This window comes from Chenopodium quinoa, unplaced genomic scaffold (genome assembly GCF_001683475.1).
Source record: "Chenopodium quinoa cultivar QQ74 unplaced genomic scaffold, ASM168347v1, whole genome shotgun sequence".
Lineage (NCBI taxonomy): Eukaryota > Viridiplantae > Streptophyta > Magnoliopsida > Caryophyllales > Amaranthaceae > Chenopodium > Chenopodium quinoa.
Window position 1 is genome coordinate 5,327,220 of NW_018742329.1, and position 20,297 is coordinate 5,347,516.

Below are 20,297 nucleotides of genomic sequence, written 5' to 3' on the forward strand. Positions count from 1 at the left end.
CCACAAACCACGCAATATAAGGACATGAATTGACCAATCAATGTAATCATGACAGATTCTTCAAATAGTAAATAACTATGACTGTATGACTTCATCACTAAAGCTGTTCAAATCCTTACATATTCTATTGTTGTACTTGCATTTTATAACAACACAAAAATAGAAATTTCCTTTTGGTAGATATGATTATATGCACAATGTTCATACACACGTGCGTCAACCACTTCTACTATCTTTAAATTTACATTCCGATTTTTCACGACACATAACGTTTTTTTGACCAGTCTCCTAGACATACTCGATTTTATTACTACTATTAACAACTTTGAAAGCGTACAAGATATTTATTAACTCATATTTTAACAACATCACGAATATCACAACAACCAAAACACGCAACGAATATTGCTTATCTTGCCGTAAGGGGGGCACGCGCAACGCGCGTGCTCCAACGACTAGTATAATTAAAGTATGATAATAAAATAATTAATCACCATAAAACAATTTGCAAGTTTGATCTACAAATTTAATTTACACAAAATTATATAGGCCAATAGATGCAAGCAAAATATTACAATATATGTACAATATATTTACAATATATATACAAAAATAATTTAATTTAAAAATACATACCATTTTTAATTTGTAGTGGATAAATTGTGAGTTGTGAAAAAAATTTATAATATTATGATTCGATTGATAAAATTACTCTATATGTATTAATGTTTCCTTGACCAAAATTTAAAGTCTTATTATTAAATCTACATTTAGCATCATTCAATTTGCATGGTAAAACCTTTTAATGCCTCTTATTGTGTTGTAACTTTGTAAGGAATAAGATACATATAAATGTAAAAGTATATCGAGACATAAACCAAATCTTTTCCAAAGAAATATCTTTCTCTACCCAATCTTTTTGCCCTCTATATAGTTGATATTACACTTAACTCAATTTCCTTCAAAATTTTTGTGAGACCTTAATTTCATTTTAAAATTCTTTTAATTTGTATATTTTTTTCTCAATTTATGCTGAACAAAATAAATTAATAATACTTTACCTTTTACCTTTTATCAAACTCAAATCTATTACGAATTATAAAAAAATAATTATTTGGCATTACTAATAAATTGTTGAATTCGTAATTGTATTGGATGTACCTTCAAGAGTGCAGAAGACCAGGTACTCTGCTTCAAAATCAAGCTCCTCATGTACACGTCATATGTAATTATGACTATCATAAAAATATAATCTAATAATACTTTTATTACTCGAGTATATATTACCAAAGAGATAAATCTAATATAATAACTTGAGATAATTAATCAATGTAAATACTCCTCGAGTAATTAATATTTTTACTTGATTGATATACTCCATAACAAGGGAGTGAGGGATAGACATATAGGTCAAGTGGTTAGAGCTTCCCTCCCGCCCAAGAGATATATTTATTTTACAAATTAATAACTTAGCCAGATTTTTTTTAATAATTAAATATAATGTTAATTAAATAATAGTTATTAAAAGTAACCGTGCATAAAACGGGACCCAACCTAGTAAACAAAAAACTATACACATATATATCTCGTATAAAAAATTAGATAAAAAGCGGTATGTTTTCCAAGTTTTGTAGTAGTGACTGATAAGAATACTAATATATTATCCTGTAAAAAAAAGAATATTAATATATTCAACCAATAGAATAGCTTTATAACACTTATTTTATTGATATTGCAAAGCATGTATATCTTGTTTTTAGCTCCAAGGATATGTAACACCACGTATTTTTGAACCATTATTTTATGTGCATTTAAACCTAGTAAACCTAATTTCTAATTTAAATATCAATTTCTAAATTGAAATGTCGATTTCGTTATTTTAATAAAAGGGTAATCCCAAGCTTTTGAAACCCTAATTATAATATTTTGACAAAACGTTTGAAAGTTATTTAAAAGGGTTCTATATTTGAGTTTTAATCATTTCAAACTGTATTTGACTTATCTGAATTGATATTAGCTTTAAAGGGTAATTCCTTAAGTTTAAGTGTCAATTTAGATATTTAACCTATTAAAAATTGATACAGGTCATCATGGGTGATTCCTTGACTAAAGTGTCAATTCTATATGTATAAAATGATTTTAGGGTTTTTAAGACGTTTTACGTTCAATTGTATCAATATCGATAAGTAAAATGGTATTGGGTGATTCCGTCAACTCGTTTATCGAATTGATATTGTTTATAAACTATTCTTTATTTTATATTTATAAAACTCATTACAATGTCCTTTAATTATTTAGGTCATTATAAATGAGTAATATTATTGGTTTCCCATTTTGTCTTTTATGTCGCTCTTTGGTACATATGACCTATATATAAATATTTTTTTATTGTGATTTAAATTGTTATTTTCATTATTATTATTGAGATATCAATAATATAATCTATATTGTTGTTTTTGAACGCGTTTTAAATGCCATCCGTTACTTTCCTTTCCTGGTCTAATTTTGGGTCAACTAGCATTTATATATTGGTCGGGTTTTTGCTCAAAACTTCCATGACTAAATATATTAGGATAGGATTGTTTATTAGCTTTCCTAATTCCATTCTTAAGCCTACATTAATCATTCAATCAAGCCCATAAGTGTAGCTTAAGTTAGGGTTATTTGAAGCTCATTTGAAGCCCAATTTCTCTCCCTTTTCACGGCAGCCACAAGGCTTGATTACTGCTCAAATTCAATTCAAAGTAACCCCCATATTTACCCTCATTAAGCCTAATTAAACCCAGCAATTTACTGCCCAAAACCCTTTCACTTCCTCTTCTCATTTCACGTACAAAGAAGTCAGTTTTCTCCACCCAAATGATGCAGCAACTCGCTTCTCTTCTCCCCATCTTTTTCGTGGTATTCAAGGTGGGAATCAAAGGGAAATCAAAGACTAACCTGCTGCCATAATCTCTGCAAAAATCGTGCTCCATTTCCCCTACAAAAACGACATGGAAACGAAGCAAGGCACAAGGCCACTTGGGAGGGTGTTGTTCGTATTGGTTGCTGTTGTTTGTGCTTGGTAGTGCTGTCCTTTTCTTCTTGTTTTGGTGGCTTATACATCAAGGTAACTAGCCTTTCTTCCCTTAGGTTAGAAATGCTAGGTTTTAGGGTTGAATTGATCGGTAGAGATCATGTTAGGGTTAGATTGATTTGTTGATTTTCGTTCTTGATATGTATGTCAGAATCTCGTGTACAATTAAGGGATTTTGGGTGTTTGAATCATGTTTTTCATGCTTGAATTATCTTACAATCAATCCCTAATAGGTGTATGATATTTGGTTATGATTATTTTAGGTTTTGTGATGATTTTTGGGTACTTAAAATCTGATTATGTAATCATATTATGCGCGTATAAGACTGTAGTTTCTGCAGTGGTTATTAGTTGTGAATGAGCCATAAATTCAATAATTTTATTTTATATTATTGTAGAGGATTGTTTAACGATCGATTTGATATATTATGGGTAAAATTCGGAGGTGTTTAAGGCCTCCAAATGATTGATTTTGTGAGACAAGTTGTGCTGCCAACGTGAATGAGGACGTGATGTTAGATAGAGTTTATGAGCATGTAAATATCTTATATTTGTGACCAATTGAATATATCTTCTAAGTTATCATGGTAGGATTATTTAGGAGTTTATACCATAGCAAAATTCTATGTTTATATGCAAAATTCTATCTTTTTATGAGCATGTATATTCTAAACTCTTGGATTGCTGACAACATGTTTAATATATCTTCTTAGGTCTTAAATTAATTATCTTGATTGATTTTATTGCATAATTTGAATTAGCATCATGTTACGATATTCCCTAAATTGATATAGCATGATTTTATATAATTTAAGATAGTTTAAAGTGCCTAAATTAGTGCAATATAGCTGCTGCCCCTAATCTGCTAGGCGTGTGAAGGATGGTGATTTTCAATTGTGTATTCCTTGATTTCTAAGCGCAAATGCATGTTTAATATGGCCTATTGTGTTTTTAGAGTGTGTACTAAAATGGGCTAAGCTTAGTTTCATGTTTAAGGTGGGTTTTTGGGTGATTTGGTATAATTGGTACTGCTGTACATTAGTGTAGGGGCTGCTGTAAATATGATTTTATTTTGGCATGTTCTCTCTTGAATTTTAAGTCCAGAATGGTTTTATATGATGCCTAATGAGTGTATGTATATGCCCTAATTTTTATTTCGCATTTGAAGCATGTTTGGTTGGGTTTTTATGATGATTATTAGACTTTTATGTTGCTGTCCCGTTTTGGTTGTTTTATGAAATGATAGTTTGGATATTTGGTTTAATTAAATGATTTTATGTAATTTTTTTTTATTTTAAGTATTTCAATTTATTTGAAATTATATTTTAAATAGGTGATGATTGAATTTTTGGGTATTATAAACCCCTAAAGTGAAATATTTCTATGTGTGTTTGAATATGTGTGGGTTGTAATTGTATTGTCGACGTCGTAATGCTTTAGAGAAGGATAACACTGTCTTTAGCATCACTTCGCCAAGAGTTGTGAATGCACTTAATTGTTGAATTTCGATAATTAATTATATTCCCAAACTCAGACGATACCTTTTGTGTTTTATTAAGTTGAAGTGTGTTTTGAAAGGGAGTTTCAATTGAATTTAAGAAATATGATTTTCTTATACAGTTTGAATTGAGTGTAAGACCATTTTTGGCTTCTCTATAGATTTCTGAGTGAAATATATTGTATTATCTATTTTAAGTGATTTTTGAATTGTGTGTGGGGCCATAGTCGGGTGTGAGGCCGAGTTGCTTCCCGATGGTTAATGAACATGCTAACTACCTGGATTGCGAGTCTTAGGTAGCTCAACCTGGGTTAATTGTTGTCGTCCGGGGGTGTGTAATACCTTATAGGCATCTACCCATAACCGGGAGTTGGCCAATCTTAGACACGGTCTCTGCGAGATGACTGGGGGTTCGTCCTGACAAACCTTAGGAAGTGGATTGCGACGCCACTAGCGTTCCCTCCATGCCAGTTCTACTATTTTGAAGGTTTTGGTTTTGAAATGTTTAAACTAATAAATTATTACTTATTTGAAGTCTATATATTATTATGATTGAAATTGAGTGATTTAATATTGATATTTCTGTTTTAAGTTTATTTTGAAATATTTCATTGTTTGTATGGTTTGATAGTTTTAAGTGATTTCATTTGAGTTTTCAAGTTGATTGTGGTTATGGTTTCTTTCTGTTAATTTAAGTCTAAGATCTTCTATTTTTGATTTGCGGGAGAACAGCTAGTTGCTCCCCACTGATTGTGGAACGTTGTTATAATTTGCAGGTTTCATTTGTTTATTTGATATCTGTGACGCTGGGTTGGGGATTGAGAGTTTAGAACCTAACTTTTAGGCTTGTATGCCTTTGTTGTTAGTTGAGTGTTTAATTATTTTGAATTTAGTCTAGTTTGGCCGATAAGGGTTGTTCTGCCCTTGGCTTTTGAATATAATTAATTTGTCCATGTTAAAGTTTGTTTGCTATTTTCTTTTGTTCACATAGTTTGCGCTTAGCTTAAACAACTTAATTTGGATGTGTGAATTAGTTAAATTTGACTTTTAGACCTAGGTTAAGTTTGACTTTTCTAATCGAAGTTAAGTAGCCTCCCGTTCAAGCGTAATTCTGCTAACGCTTCCAGTTCCAAAAGGATGGGGTGTTACAGTTGGTATCAGAGCAAACGGTCCTAAAACTCTCTTAGAGTTTCTACAATTTCTTGAGAAATATGTAGTTGAATCAACAAACTTGAATTTGTGATGCCTTGACCATAGTGAGAGAGTTACTTGGGTAGGAAGAAAGGGTGCGTCTCTATTTGTTCAATGTTAGATAGATAGTGTGGTCTATCATGATTTGTGTATTTGTTATGATATTTAGGGATTTCTAGGTTGTTTTCACGTTTCGAGGACGAAACTTTTATAAGGAGGGGTGATTGTAACACCCCGTATTTTTGAACCATTATTTTATGAGCATTTAAACCCAGTAAACCTAATTTCTAATTTAAATATCAATTTCTAAATTGAAATGTTGATTTCGTTATTTTAATATAAGGGTAATCCCAAGCTTTTGAAACCTTAATTATAATATTTTGACAAAATGTTTGAAAGTTATTTAAAAGGGTTCTATATTTGAGTTTTAATCATTTCAAACTGTATTTGACTTATCTGAATTGATATTAGCTTTAAAGGGTGATTCCTTAAGTTTAAGTGTTAATTTAGATATTTAACCTATTAAAAATTGATACATGTCATCATGGGTGATTCCTTGACTAAAGTGTCAATTCTATATGTATAAAATGATTTTAGGGTTTTTAAGACGTTTTACGTTCAATTGTATCAATATCGATAAATAAAGTGGTATTGGGTGATTCCGTCAACTCATTTTATCGAATTGATATTGTTTATAAACTATTCTTTATTTTATATTTATAAAACTCATTACAATGTCCTTTAATTATTTAGGTCATTATAAATGAGTAATATTATTGGTTTCGCATTTTGTCTTTTGTGTCGCTCTTTGGTACATATGACCTATATATAAATATTTTTTTATTGTGATTTAAATTGTTATTTTCATTATTATTATTGAGATATCAATAATATAATCTATATTGTTGTTTTTGAACGCGTTTTAAATGCCATCCGTTACTTTCCTTTCCTGGTCTAATTTTGGGTCAACTAGCATTTATATATTGGTCGGGTTTTTGCTCAAAACTTCCATGACTAAATATATTAGGATAGGATTGTTTATTAGCTTTTCTAATTCCATTCTTAAGCCTACATTAATCATTCAATCAAGCCCATAAGTGTAGCTTAAGTTAGGGTTATTTGAAGCTCATTTGAAGCCCAATTTCTCTCCCTTTTCACGGCAGCCACAAGGCTTGATTACTGCTCAAATTCAATTCAAAGTAACCCCCATATTTACCCTCATTAAGCCTAATTAAACCCAGCAATTTACTGCCCAAAACCCTTTCACTTCCTCTTCTCATTTCACGTACAAAGAAGTCAGTTTTCTCCACCCAAAAGATGCAGCAACTCGCTTCTCTTCTCCCCATCTTTTTCGTGGTATTCAAGGTGGGAATCAAAGGGAAATCAAAGACTAACCTGCTGTCATAATCTCTGCAAAAATCGTGCTCCATTTCCCCTACAAAAACGACATGGAAACGAAGCAAGGCACAAGGCCACTTGCACTAGTGGAAAAAATCTCATTCGTAACAGGCTATTTGTAACGGGCAAAGCTTTGCCCGTTACAATTAAGATATTCGTAACGGGCAAAATAGTGTCCATTACGAATACATATGTATTTGTAACGGACAAATTAGTGCCCGTTACAAATAAATAAGTATTCGTAACGGACACTATTTTGCCCGTTACGAATACTATATTAAACATAACAGGCGTATTGTGACCGATACAAATACCCAAATGTGGCCCAACTGATGAAAGGAGCCCAATACTTGGTTTTTTAGGGTTTCACCTAAAACCAGCCGTCATTGTCCTCTTTCTCTCTCATCAGTCCCTCACTCTCTCTCCTCTCCTCTCCTCTCCTCTCTTCTCCTCCCCGTCATTCACCTCACATCCTCAGCATCATGGTAAAGGCACTTACGCTACTCGTCTTTCGAAGCTTCTCGATGTTCCTCATATTTCTACTGGTGATTTGGTTCGTGATGAGCTCGCTTCCTCTGGTTCTCACAATCCTAAGGTCAATTTCATCTTTTGGCTGATTTTTTGCATTCGAGTTATTGCAAAATTAATTGATTGTTTTTTTAATTTTGTAATTCTAATAATTTGATTTTGGGTGTATGTGTTTTTAAATAATATTTCCAGTTTTAGCTGTTGATTTGTGTTGTAGAGGTGTAAGGGTTTAGGTTGTGTTTTCTTTAAGTTCTAATTAGAGGTATTAGTTAACTGTGCTTCGTTGTGGAATGTGGAGTAGCAGGATTGTTTGATTTTGTTTTCGAATTTGTTGTATTTTTTTTAAAAAAATTGGTCGGTTCTTGTATGTTAATCTAATGGTTATGGTTCGATTATCCTTTGTATGTCTAAACGAATAATAAATAAAAAAAATATGTTCTTCAATTGAAATGAGTAATACATGCAATTAGTAATGAATTTAGTTCATCTTTGCCGATTAATACCTGATTGCAGAATTTTTTTGTAATTTTTTTTTGTTTATAGTGAGAATTAAGAAACCCGATATGGCATGTTGATTAATTCTAGAGTTCTTCGAGCTTTTTACCGAAATCGACCAATTTATCCCCAATTCGTTCATTTTTAGTACTGAGCATTGCATGACATTAATTTGCATGTCATGGTAATTACAAAAAGGTGACGACTTCCTTTGCCACTTATATACATATATATTTTTTTTGTTTTCCTTTGCAAATAGGTGGATTTGTCACACATCTTGGTGCAGAGCTCAGATTACTTGAAGTTTTTTGCCACATTATTTACAAGGTATAGCTTGTGCTATTTCAAGCCTTATCTATTGTGTTATGGCTGGTTTTTTGTTTTGAAATTAATGGTAGAAAGTACTTTTGGTTTTGTTATATATGAACGCTTGTGGAATGCAAATTGATCATCTTTACTGTTGCAGATTTTTCCATCTAGTGAAAAGATTGAAAATATAAATGACCAGTACCGAACGTTGCGTGCAGAGGAGGTAGTTTTCTTTTCTTTGTTGAAATCTTAATGCTTATCTTTCGTCATAAATTGCTATTTTAATCTTCTTTTTACCGATCACATTTGCATTTTTGAGTGTATTTGTGGTTCACATTATTGATTTTTTGGGCTTCAGACCCCTGAAGATATAAAGAACCTTGAACCTAATGATCGTTTGATCCATGTCTACCATTGTACTAAGGAGCCTGCACAGAATCAGTGGTAAGGATTTGAAAACTCGGTCGGCATACTAATATATTGGTTAGGTAGTTTTGTTTGGTCCATCATTTGTGATACTGATGATCATTGTGCAGAACTTTGGGGAACCCTTTTTCTTGGTCATTCGTGAAGGTGAAACACTAGCTGAAATTAAAGTGAGAATACAAAAGAAGTTGCGTGTTCCTGATGAAGAATTTTCCAAGGTATGTTGTCGTTCCTTTGTGCCACTAACCGGGCAATGTAAGAGGAACTATTATAGTTTACTTTCTAGTCATTTTACTCTCGACTCTTTTAGTTCCATAATTCAATAATGGTTGCCTTACAAAGTTAACTAATGGCTTTGAATTAACATCTTATGATAACACATTCTTCAATTATTGATCATTGGTCATTTTTATCCCATATTACATCTGCAGTGGAAGTTTGCTTTTTTGTCGCTGGGTCGGCCGGAGTATTTGCAGGATACTGACATTTTATCTAGCCGTTTTCAGGTTTTGAATCTTTTCTCTACTGTCCTTTTCTCTCTATCTTTAGAGGTTGACACTTTTGTAGAATAGATTAGTTGAGAGTCCTCAAAAAACTAGTTTGCTGTTCCATTTTTAACGTTGTACAGAAAGTTTGAACACCATTAAAAAAAATAAGTAGTTTGGGAAAAATTATTCCGATGATAATATTACTCACTCCCTGGGTCTCATAATAGTGCCTTTTTCCATCTGTTGTCAAAGTTTACGGACTAAAAATTTTCAATATTACGTATAATAAATGTAGTCGTGAGATATTGTTAGGTTCATCTTAATGTGAAGTGTTATAATATCAACTTTTCATGATCTTTGTTAATATGATGGTGAAAGGTATGACTTGAAGATCGCGCTAAAAGAGTTGGGTGCTATATTATAGGACAGAGGGAGCAATAACCAATGTACTATATCAACTCACAAAATGATAAAAACAAACTTTACCTTTTAAGCTTCACTCCAGCACTCCTTGCATCGCCACAGCTTTTTTAGTTGTTTTCCTTTGAGCATTGCATGACATGAATTTGCATGTACTTGATTCATCTATCTTTTTTATAATATATTGTTGTAGCTCTAATCTAGCAAACTGCTGTGAGTAATGTCTAATGTTATTCCCACCTGTTAAAATCTTACTACAATAAAAATGGCTAAATAGATTTAAAGTAAAGAAAAAGAAAGGTCCTTGTGCTGATCTGTAAGATTGAAAGCTTGTACTGCAGTAGTAATTCAGTAAGTAGCTGCATTCTTAGATTTTGAGGTCCAATACATGGCCACTCTCTTCCTGGGGCGAGGTTCATAGTTGGTATAGAAGCTGTATTCTGCATTGGAATTTCAAGTGCTGCAACTGCTTACTAGGCATCATGAATGAGCTGAATTGTTTCAATGTCTGTGAGTAGGCTATACGTCTTTCTGGTGACTGCTTCGGGGGGGGGGGGGGGTACTGTTATGGACTGACTTAGGATTTTCTAATTTAAGGACTAATTAAGATATAAAAGCTTGATAATTTAGATTAATAGTGGCAGAATGTGGGTACAAAAGGATAGATTAATAGCTTAAGGCTATCACTCTCTTGATAACTTTAGGTTATCACTCTCCTAGTAACTTGAGGTTACTACTCTCAACATTTTTCCTCATAATTCACATCATAGCTAATGCGTACACTATCCCTTATTTATACTAAGGCTTAGTTAGGAATAAGGGCTACTAACCTAAAAGTACTAAAATTCCCAAACTACCCCTGTTAATGTTAGTCTATTACATTACCGGCCCCCTAAACTTCCACCTTGTCCTCAAGGTGGATAATAATCGGCACTTGATTCTCGGCGACAACAATGATCTGTCAAGGTTGATGAAGGATGTGAAATTTGGCTTGAATGTATAAGGTTATAAGAGTTGGGTTTCATAGCTGATGTTGGATGGATAGGCCTAGAGTTAACAAGCCCAAAAACATGAAGGGTAAGTGGGCCCAATAATTTGCATTGCTTCATCAAATTGAATTGGGTTAGCCTGTAGCTCTTTTCTGTCCATATATGCACGTAGCACTAGCTGCCCATTGACCAATTTGCCCTTACTAACCCCATCTTGTATAATTGGCTTCCTCCCCAAGGCATTGAAAATTTCAGTCAACCCTCTGCCAAAAGCATTTCTGAAGCTGCTCTTTTTGCATACTTCAAGAGGCCACCAATCACCCATTCCTCTTGAATCCTTTCTCTTGCTCCACTTCCGGTCAAACCCCCACCGCCGGTAAAACCACCCGCGAATTCTCCACGTTTTTTGCTGCGTGTAGCCACCATGACCAACACCGCATCTGCCATGGAAGTTCCTGCGCCATTCCCCACCTTTTTCTCCGGCGAGCCACCCATGTCCACCACCACACCAGCCACACAGACCACCAGATTTTTCGCCTCCACTGTGACCCCCCTCAAATTCGTTGCAAACACCACCAGCAAGACCACGGAACCCACCAAATATCCACCACTCATTCATCCCACCACCTGCAAAGTACCCCAGTCCACTTTCAAACAAGCCACCTCCGACCAAGAGACCACCACCAGTAAACCCATCGGAAAAATCGCCACTCTTTACCCTTTCTTTACCTTGCGGCTCATTGTTCAAATTTGTATGGCCACCAGCAATCCCTTGTTCACACGCCCGACACCAACATCCCGGGCCACCACCTGACCCACTTGCGGCTGACCCGCCTTTCACGAAGTCAGCTCCGTCTCTGTTCAGGCCACCACTAGCGGCGGTCTCATTATCACTCTCAACTTTTCCGGTTAACGCTCCTGAACTACCGCCAGATCCACTACTATTGGCGCCACCCTTCTAAAAAAATCCTCCTATTCCATTGCCTACAAACACCTCAACTTCAGCCCTTTGCACGGTACTAAAATCCACCCAAACTGCACGAGCTTCGCCGCCAAATTCGCTGTTGACTCCACCCGTACCTCCACCGGAAAACCCATCACCGAAATCACCAATCCTTCCACCAGATATATGTTTTCCCGCAAAGCTCTCAAATCCGCAACCCAATTCGCCGTCAAAGTTTCCTGAACAACCATGTCTCCCATCCCGGCCTGCCTCGCATACAACTCCAGTTGGGTTGAGTGTGAAACCCTCTGGTAAAGTGCTCACCCCACTGCCAGATCCACACGCCACCGGGTCTTGCACTTCTTGACTCTTCAGGTGTACTACCTCGCTGCTGAACCAGGGACCACAACAGTAATCAGATTGTGTCGTCGTTGAACGGAACTGGCGGACCAACTGAACCTTCAATATCTGCCACCCATTGAATGGTAGCCACCTGTGTTCACATTCGAACCACTGTAACGCTTCGCCGCAAAGCCCGATGATGGCAACCTTGAGCTTCTCCTTTTCATTCAACTGGAAAAAATGAAAGTAATCCTCCATTTGGAAGATCCAGTCATCTGAGTTTCTTCCATTAAATTCGTGAATTTGAAGCTCCTGCCGGATTCTCTTCTCCTCGGGATCTGAAATTCCTTGCTCCCTTTTAAGGGAAATGTATTTAAATTCCTCATGAATCCATTTCTTCATGAGTCGTTCGCCATCTGTTCCCGCAAACTGCATTTTTTTTTAATTTTATTTTTAAAAAGCGGTGGTATGGACTGGTGGTTCCAGTCAACGGCAGCCCACAAGACCGCCTGCTCTGATACCAATTTGTTATGGACTGACTTAGGATTTTCTAATTTAAGGACTAATTAAGATATAAAAGCTTGATAATTTAGATTAATAGTGGCAGAATGTGGGTACAAAAGGATAGATTAATAGCTTAAGGCTATCACTCTCTTGATAACTTTAGGTTATCACTCTCCTAGTAACTTGAGGTTACTACTCTCAACATTTTTCCTCATAATTCACATCATAGCTAATGCATACACTATCCCTTATTTATACTAAGGCTTAGTTAGGAATAAGGGCTACTAACCTAAAAGTACTAAAATTCCCAAACTACCCTTGTTAATGTTAGTCTATTACAGGTACTTTCGATATGCAAGAGTTGATAAACTGACAAGAGTTATTCATTTTGAAGAGGATAGGTTGGCTTTAGAGTATATTTTTATCTTTCAGATTCATAGTAAACGGAATATAATCACACTCGGTCTCTATCGATTGCTTGGTTCTAATCACAAATGTATACTTGAGAATTGCACATCCACTCACATAATTAAATCAGAAGGTTATCATGTATTCATGTTGTACACTTTCAGCCAGTTCTTGGTAACCTAATCACATTTACTGGCAGCCTGGCAGGTCATAAAAATTGCGGACAGCGGAGCTGATATTGTTGGAATAACAGTGCACGAATGGCAATTGATATGGAGGGGGATATAATCAAGCACAACACCATTTCAGATTGCGCCAAGAATGCCTACGAAATTGATGTGGTGGAGAGCTGCATCTAGGCTACAGGCTTTGAGGAACCTTCCTCTCACTTTATGTAATCGTATTTATGGAACTCAAGTAGAGCATGCGGTTTTCCTGTTGGAGCAGTTTCTATAACTCCCTGAACTTGTTGATTTGATTAATTAAGTAATATGAATTCCCCTTTTCCTTTAAAAAAAAAAAATTATTACCAGCATACCAGGTAGCAGGTATCCCCTGCTACATTTTTTTTTAAATTTGGCTTCAATTGTATTCGTAACGGGCATTTTAACTGTCCGTTACGAATAACGGGTTATTCGTAAAGGGAATTTTAACTGCCCGTTACGAATAACCCGTTATTCATGACGGGCAGCGTCCGTTACAAATAATGTAGCTTATCCGTAACGGCAGCATTCGTAACGCCCCTTTCCCGTTACAGATGGGCTGCTTTTGCCCGTTACGGAAAGCTATTTTTCCACTAGTGTTGGGAGGGTGTTGTTCGTATTGGTTGCTGCTGTTTGTGCTTGGTAGTGCTGTCCTTTTTTTCTTGTTTTGGTTGCTTATACATCAAGGTAACTAGCCTTTCTTCCCTTAGGTTAGAAATGCTAGGTTTTAGGGTTGAATTGATAGGTAGAAATCATGGTAGGGTTAGATTGATTTGTTGATTTTCGTTCTTGATATGTATGTCAGAATCTCGTGTACAATTAAGGGATTTTGGGTGTTTGAATCATGTTTTTCATGCTTGAATTATCTTACAATCAATCCCTAATAGGTGTATGATATTTGGTTATGATTATATTAGGTTTTGTGATGATTTTTGGGTACTTAAAATCTGATTATGTAATCATATTATGCGCGTATAAGACTGTAGTTTCTGCAGTGGTTATTGGTTGTGAATGAGCCATGAATTCAATAATTTTATTTTATATTATTGTAGAGGATTGTTTAACGATCGATTTGATATATTATGGGTAAAATTCGGAGGTGTTTAAGGCCTCCAAATGATTGATTTTGTGAGACAAGTTGTGCTGCTAACGTGAATGAGGACGTGATGTTAGATAGAGTTTATGAGCATGTAAATATCTTATATTTGTGACCAATTGAATATATCTTCTAAGTTATCATGGTAGGATTATTTAGGAGTTTATACCATAGCAAAATTCTATGTTTATATGCAAAATTCTCTTTTTAAGAGCATGTATATTCTAAACTCTTGGATTGCTGACAGCATGTTTAATATATCTTCTTAGGTCTTAAATTAATTATCTTGATTGATTTTATTGCCTAATTTGAATTAGCATCATGTAAGGATATTCCCTAAATTGATATAGCATGATTTTATATAATTTAAGATAGTTTAAAGTGCCTAAATTAGTGCAATATAGCTGCTGCCCCTAATCTGCTAGGCGTGTGAAGGATGGTGATTTTCAATTGTGTATTCCTTGATTTCTAAGCGCAAATGCATGTTTAATATGGCCTATTGTGTTTTTAGAGTGTGTACTAAAATGGGCTAAGCTTAGTTTCATGTTTAAGGTGGGTTTTTGGGTGATTTGGTATAATTGGTACTGCTGTACATTAGTGTAGGGGCTGCTGTAAATATGATTTTATTTTGGCATGTTCTCTCTTGAATTTTAAGTCCAGAATGGTTTTATATGATGCCTAATGAGTGTATGTATATGCCCTAATTTTTATTTCGCATTTGAAGCATGTTTGGTTGGGTTTTTATGATGATTATTAGACTTGTATGTTGCTGTCCCGTTTTGGTTGTTTTATGAAATGATAGTTTGGATATTTGGTTTAATTAAATGATTTTATGTAATTTTTTTTTATTGTAAGTATTTCAATTTATTTGAAATTATATTTTAAATAGGTGATGATTGAATTTTTGGGTATTATAAACCCCTAAAGTAAAATATTTCTATGTGTGTTTGAATATGTGTGGGTTGTAATTGTATTGTCGACGTCGTAATGCTTTAGAGAAGGATAACACTGTCTTTAGCATCACTTCGCCAAGAGTTGTGAATGCACTTAATTGTTGAATTTCGATAATTAATTATATTCCCAAACTCAGACGATACCTTTTGTGTTTTATTAAGTTGAAGTGTGTTTTGAAAGGGAGTTTCAATTGAATTTAAGAAATATGATTTTCTTATACAGTTTGAATTGAGTGTAAGACCATTTTTGGCTTCTCTGTAGATTTCTGAGTGAAATATATTGTATTATCTATTCTAAGTGATTTTTGAATTGTGTGTGGGGCCATAGTCGGGTGTGAGGCCGAGTTGCTTCTCGATGGTTAATGAACATGCTAACTACCTGGATTGCGAGTCTTAGGTAGCTCAACCTGGGTTAATTGTTGTCGTCCGGGGGTGTGTAATACCTTATAGGCATCTACCCATAACCGGGAGTTGGCCAATCTTAGACACGGTCTCTGCGAGATGACCGGGGGTTCGTCCTGACAAACCTTAGGAAGTGGATTGCGACGCCACTAGCGTTCCCTCCATGCCAGTTCTACTATTTTGAAGGTTTTGGTTTTGAAATGTTTAAACTAATAAATTATTACTTATTTGAAGTCTATATATTATTATGATTGAAATTGAGTGATTTAATATTGATATTTCTGTTTTAAGTTTATTTTGAAATATTTCATTGTTTGTATGGTTTGATAGTTTTAAGTGATTTCATTTGAGTTTTCAAGTTGATTGTGGTTATGGTTTCTTTCTGTTAATTTAAGTCTAAGATCTTCTATTTTTGATTTGAGGGAGAACAGCTAGTTGCTCCCCACTGATTGTGGAACGTTGTTATAATTTGCAGGTTTCATTTGTTTATTTGATATCTGTGACGCTGGTTTGGGGATTGAGAGTTTAGAACCTAACTTTTAGGCTTGTACGCCTTTGTTGTTAGTTGAGTGTTTAATTATTTTGAATTTTGTCTAGTTTGGCCGATAAGGGTTGTTCTGCCCTTGGCTTTTGAATGTAATTAATTTGTCCATGTTAAAGTTTGTTTGCTATTTTCAATTCTTTTGTTCACATAGTTTGCGCTTAGCTTAAACAACTTAATTTGGATGTGTGAATAAGTTAAATTTGACTTTTAGACCTAGGTTAAGTTTGACTTTTCTAATCGAAGTTAAGTAGCCTCCCGTTCAAGCGTAATTCCGCTAACGCTTCCAGTTCCAAAAGGACGGGGTGTTACAGGATATGTATCCTAATTCCTAGCCTTTTGTTGTAACTGATTACATAATTCTAAATGCATAACTTAGCTTGTCTTTAGCTACAATCTAATTTTTGGGCTCAGGCGATGCCCCAGATTATTACATAGAATTGATCATTAAATTAATATAAGTTGTACTTTATGTTTCAATTTTTATTTTTTATTTTTTATTTTTTTTTATTTTTTTGTAATTAAATCCATTATTCATATTGTCATCTACTACACATTAATAAATTGTATTTAAAAGAGTGCATAAAAAATCACATAGGTGGGTGGTAACTAGTAAAACACTTACACTGTGTTTGGATAAAAAAGAGGAAGGAAAAGAAGTTGAGGGAGGAGGGAGGGGAGGGAAGAATGTTGAATTTTCCTTCCAAATATCTCAATTGTTGGAGGGATCAATTTCCTACAATTTAATCCTTTCATTTCTCTCCCCTCCAATTCCCTTCCTTCCTAATTTGTTATCCAAATGAAAGATACTCCATCTCTCGATTTCCCTTCCCTTCCTATCCCTCCATTTTCTTCAATCCAAACACACCCTTAGTTTTAGAATTAGAGGTTGTGGATTCAAATCTACTTAAGAATATATATATATATATATATATATTTCTTATTATTATGATGATGATGATGAGTGCATAACATGCAATGAAAAACAAATGAAAAGACTACCATGTGACGAATACCTTTTAATATATTAGTATAATTACCTATCGATTCTATGTCAATAATACAAGTTCTCATAACCATATCTCTAATCAATACTATTATTTTAAAACAAGAAGTTAGAGGGACACTTGTACTCTTCCTATTTTTCATGTTTTATCATATTTTCTTTAATTGAAAAATAAATACATAAAAACCTCAGATCTTTTATCAAAATGGCTATTTTGACAAAAGTATTTACCAAAACGACTAATTATAAAATTTAATTCCCAAACTAGCTAAATTTATTGATTTGAAAGGATACTATTTATTATTTATATTCCTTTGAAACCGTTTGGTTCACTTTATGGGTTTTTTTTTTGGTTTTATTTAAAAAGATTTAGTTTTTTATTTTTAATTTTGGTTTTATTTAAATTCTAATTCCATAGTTTAAATTATCCCATTAATTTGAACAATAACAATCAACATAATATATATGCAGCAATTCTCAATTTTTAAAAAAGTTACACAACATAAACAACCACTCAAAAAAAAAAAAAAATCCAAACTTCTAATTAACAAAAGAAATAAAAAATACAACTATTTTTTTTAACACACAAAGATAGAAATAAATATATGTGAGTTTGATTCATCATACACATTAAACAAAAAAATATTCATACTAGCCGACATAAACAAAGAGTATACAATTAATTTAATAGACATGAAAAAGATGAACAATACCCTAAAATCCCTTATTATCGTATAAATTTACGGTGATCTTGATAGAACAATAAGACTTGAAATTCCAAATTTTTGTAACTATATGATCAAGATGAAAAATTAGGGCTTTTAATTTTTTTAATCAAAATTAGGGATCTGCAAGTCTGCGACTATTTACGTTCTTTGTAGTTTTGTATACTGCTTTAATTTTCCAACTTAAAAAAATCTTTACGGAAATAAATATAAACCAAAAAAAAAAAGTGAACCAAACTGGTTAAAAGGAAATAAGAAATAGATTAATTCCTTTCAAGTTAATAAATTAGCTAGTTTGGGAATTAATTTTTATAATTAGCCGTTTTGGTAAATACTTTTGTCAAACTAGCCGTTTTGGTAAAAGATCCAAAAAACCTCTTCCAGCCCATCCCTTAAACATGCCTATTCAAGAAAAAAAAAACCAAGGATATTAAAACAAAAATTAAATCTTAGGTGAAAAGACACAAATAAAATTGGTCAATTCTAAGGAGATTTAAAACATCTGTGAGGGTTTTCTTTATTTAATACAAATAAACAGCACATGACTAGTTCTTATAAATAAGTAAATAGCCAATGTGATCAATAATTCACTTGCTTGAGCATTATCAATTTATTTGCATGAGAATATAAGACCCACCAATCCATTTTTTTTTTCTTTTTCTCGGGACTAATCTACTTATTTAAACAATATTAATTTGCATCATAATTAGTGTAGTCATAGTGGTACATCCTAATCCGAATTATTGGTAGCTAATGAATCTAAAATACTCACACTCCCTTGAATTTTATTTACATAGAGCAATCTAATGATAACGAATTAGTATATAGTGTGTGCGTACCTTATAATTACTATGGGATCTAAATAATCGGTCACGAGTCTTGGCTTTAATAACGTGTTATGAAAATGGAAGAATATACAAGAGATTATGAGTGAATTGATGTGTGTTTATGTATTCCATGAATAAGTCTTGTGTAAAATGAGCGTAGATTAATTTTAGTGGAAAACAGTCAGTTTGAGCGAAACTTTAACTATTTTTATAGTAACTTTAATAATTTAAAGGGTAAATTTAAATTGTTGTTGGTTTGAATTTTATTTTAATGTGTATTTTCTTATAGATTCGTGATTACATACTATAAAGACTAATATAATTAATTTAATACATTATAAATTTTTTATAAGATATAATTTATTAATAGAAAAATAATAACTTTTGTAGTAGAAAGGGTAACTGGTAACTTTAGAGGATGATTTGTGTTATTAGATATGATGGGGTATATATAAATACTCCCTCCATTTTTTTTATATGCATCACTTTCCTTTTATGGGTGTTTTTTTTAAATGCATCACTTCCTTATTTGGAAACTTTATACTATATTTTATCATTTCTCTCTCTTACTTTAAACCCCACTTAAATTATTTTATCATTTCTCTCTCCTCTATGGTCCCCACTTATATAATAAAAATATCTACTCTCCCTCACATTCTTTCTCTTTCATGGTCCCATCTTACTTATACTATAATAAATTATTCATCCACACACAATATTATTACCCTTCTAAAACTCCGCGCATCACCAAGTGATGCATATAAAAAAAAACGGAGAAAGTATAATACTCCCTCTGTCCCCGATTGATAGTTAGCTATGCCATTTTTGGGCACTTAAAATGTTAGTCACATTTGCTTTTTTCAAGTACCATTAATATTATTTTTTTTACCAAAATTCTCTAACATTTGCAAAAATATTTGGGCAAATTTAACTTTTCAATGTAAATTTTACTTTCCCATGTACTTTAATTACTTTCTCTCTCTATTTTTTTGCATACCCAATGTAAATTTACTTTTTCAATGTACTTATTCTTATTAATTCCCGTGATTTTTCTTCAAAAATGACTATCAATCGAGGACGGAGGAAGTATAACTACGGCTTGATTGGAAAAGAATAAACCATATATATAGAAAATATTCTAGAACGATACAAAGAGTATATTATTGCGCGTCCACATAATATCTTAACACCCTCTTTCATTTTATGGCTTTTATCCTATACTTTTTTTTTTTTTTTATTATTTTTAAATTATGTATATTTATTAATTCATAATGAATTTTATGCTATAACTAATATGCCTAAAATTTCTAACTTTAATAATAATCATAGCTCCATCATTTTTTATTTTTTTTGGTGTTTAGAAATTTTTAACCACTTGATCTATCCCTTTCTCTTATACCTCTATCTTTGTTAACCCAACATTTTATCATCCATTCTTTTAAATTGACATGTTATACTTCCAATGGACAAATTTAACAATTAATATTTTAAATTATTATTAACAATTAATATTTTAAATTATTATTAAC

The 20,297-nt window shown here is 33.2% G+C and overlaps 1 long non-coding RNA gene across 1 annotated transcript; it reads left to right on the forward strand.

Moving 5' to 3' along the window:
* Window positions 1-7,513: 7,513 nt before the first annotated feature.
* On the forward strand, window positions 7,514-13,516 carry LOC110690802. Its single transcript, XR_002505167.1, has 7 exons — window positions 7,514-7,758; window positions 8,446-8,513; window positions 8,653-8,718; window positions 8,854-8,939; window positions 9,032-9,139; window positions 9,353-9,427; window positions 13,215-13,516. It is a non-coding gene; the product is annotated as an uncharacterized LOC110690802 (long non-coding RNA).
* The last annotated feature ends 6,781 nt before the right edge of the window (window positions 13,517-20,297 follow it).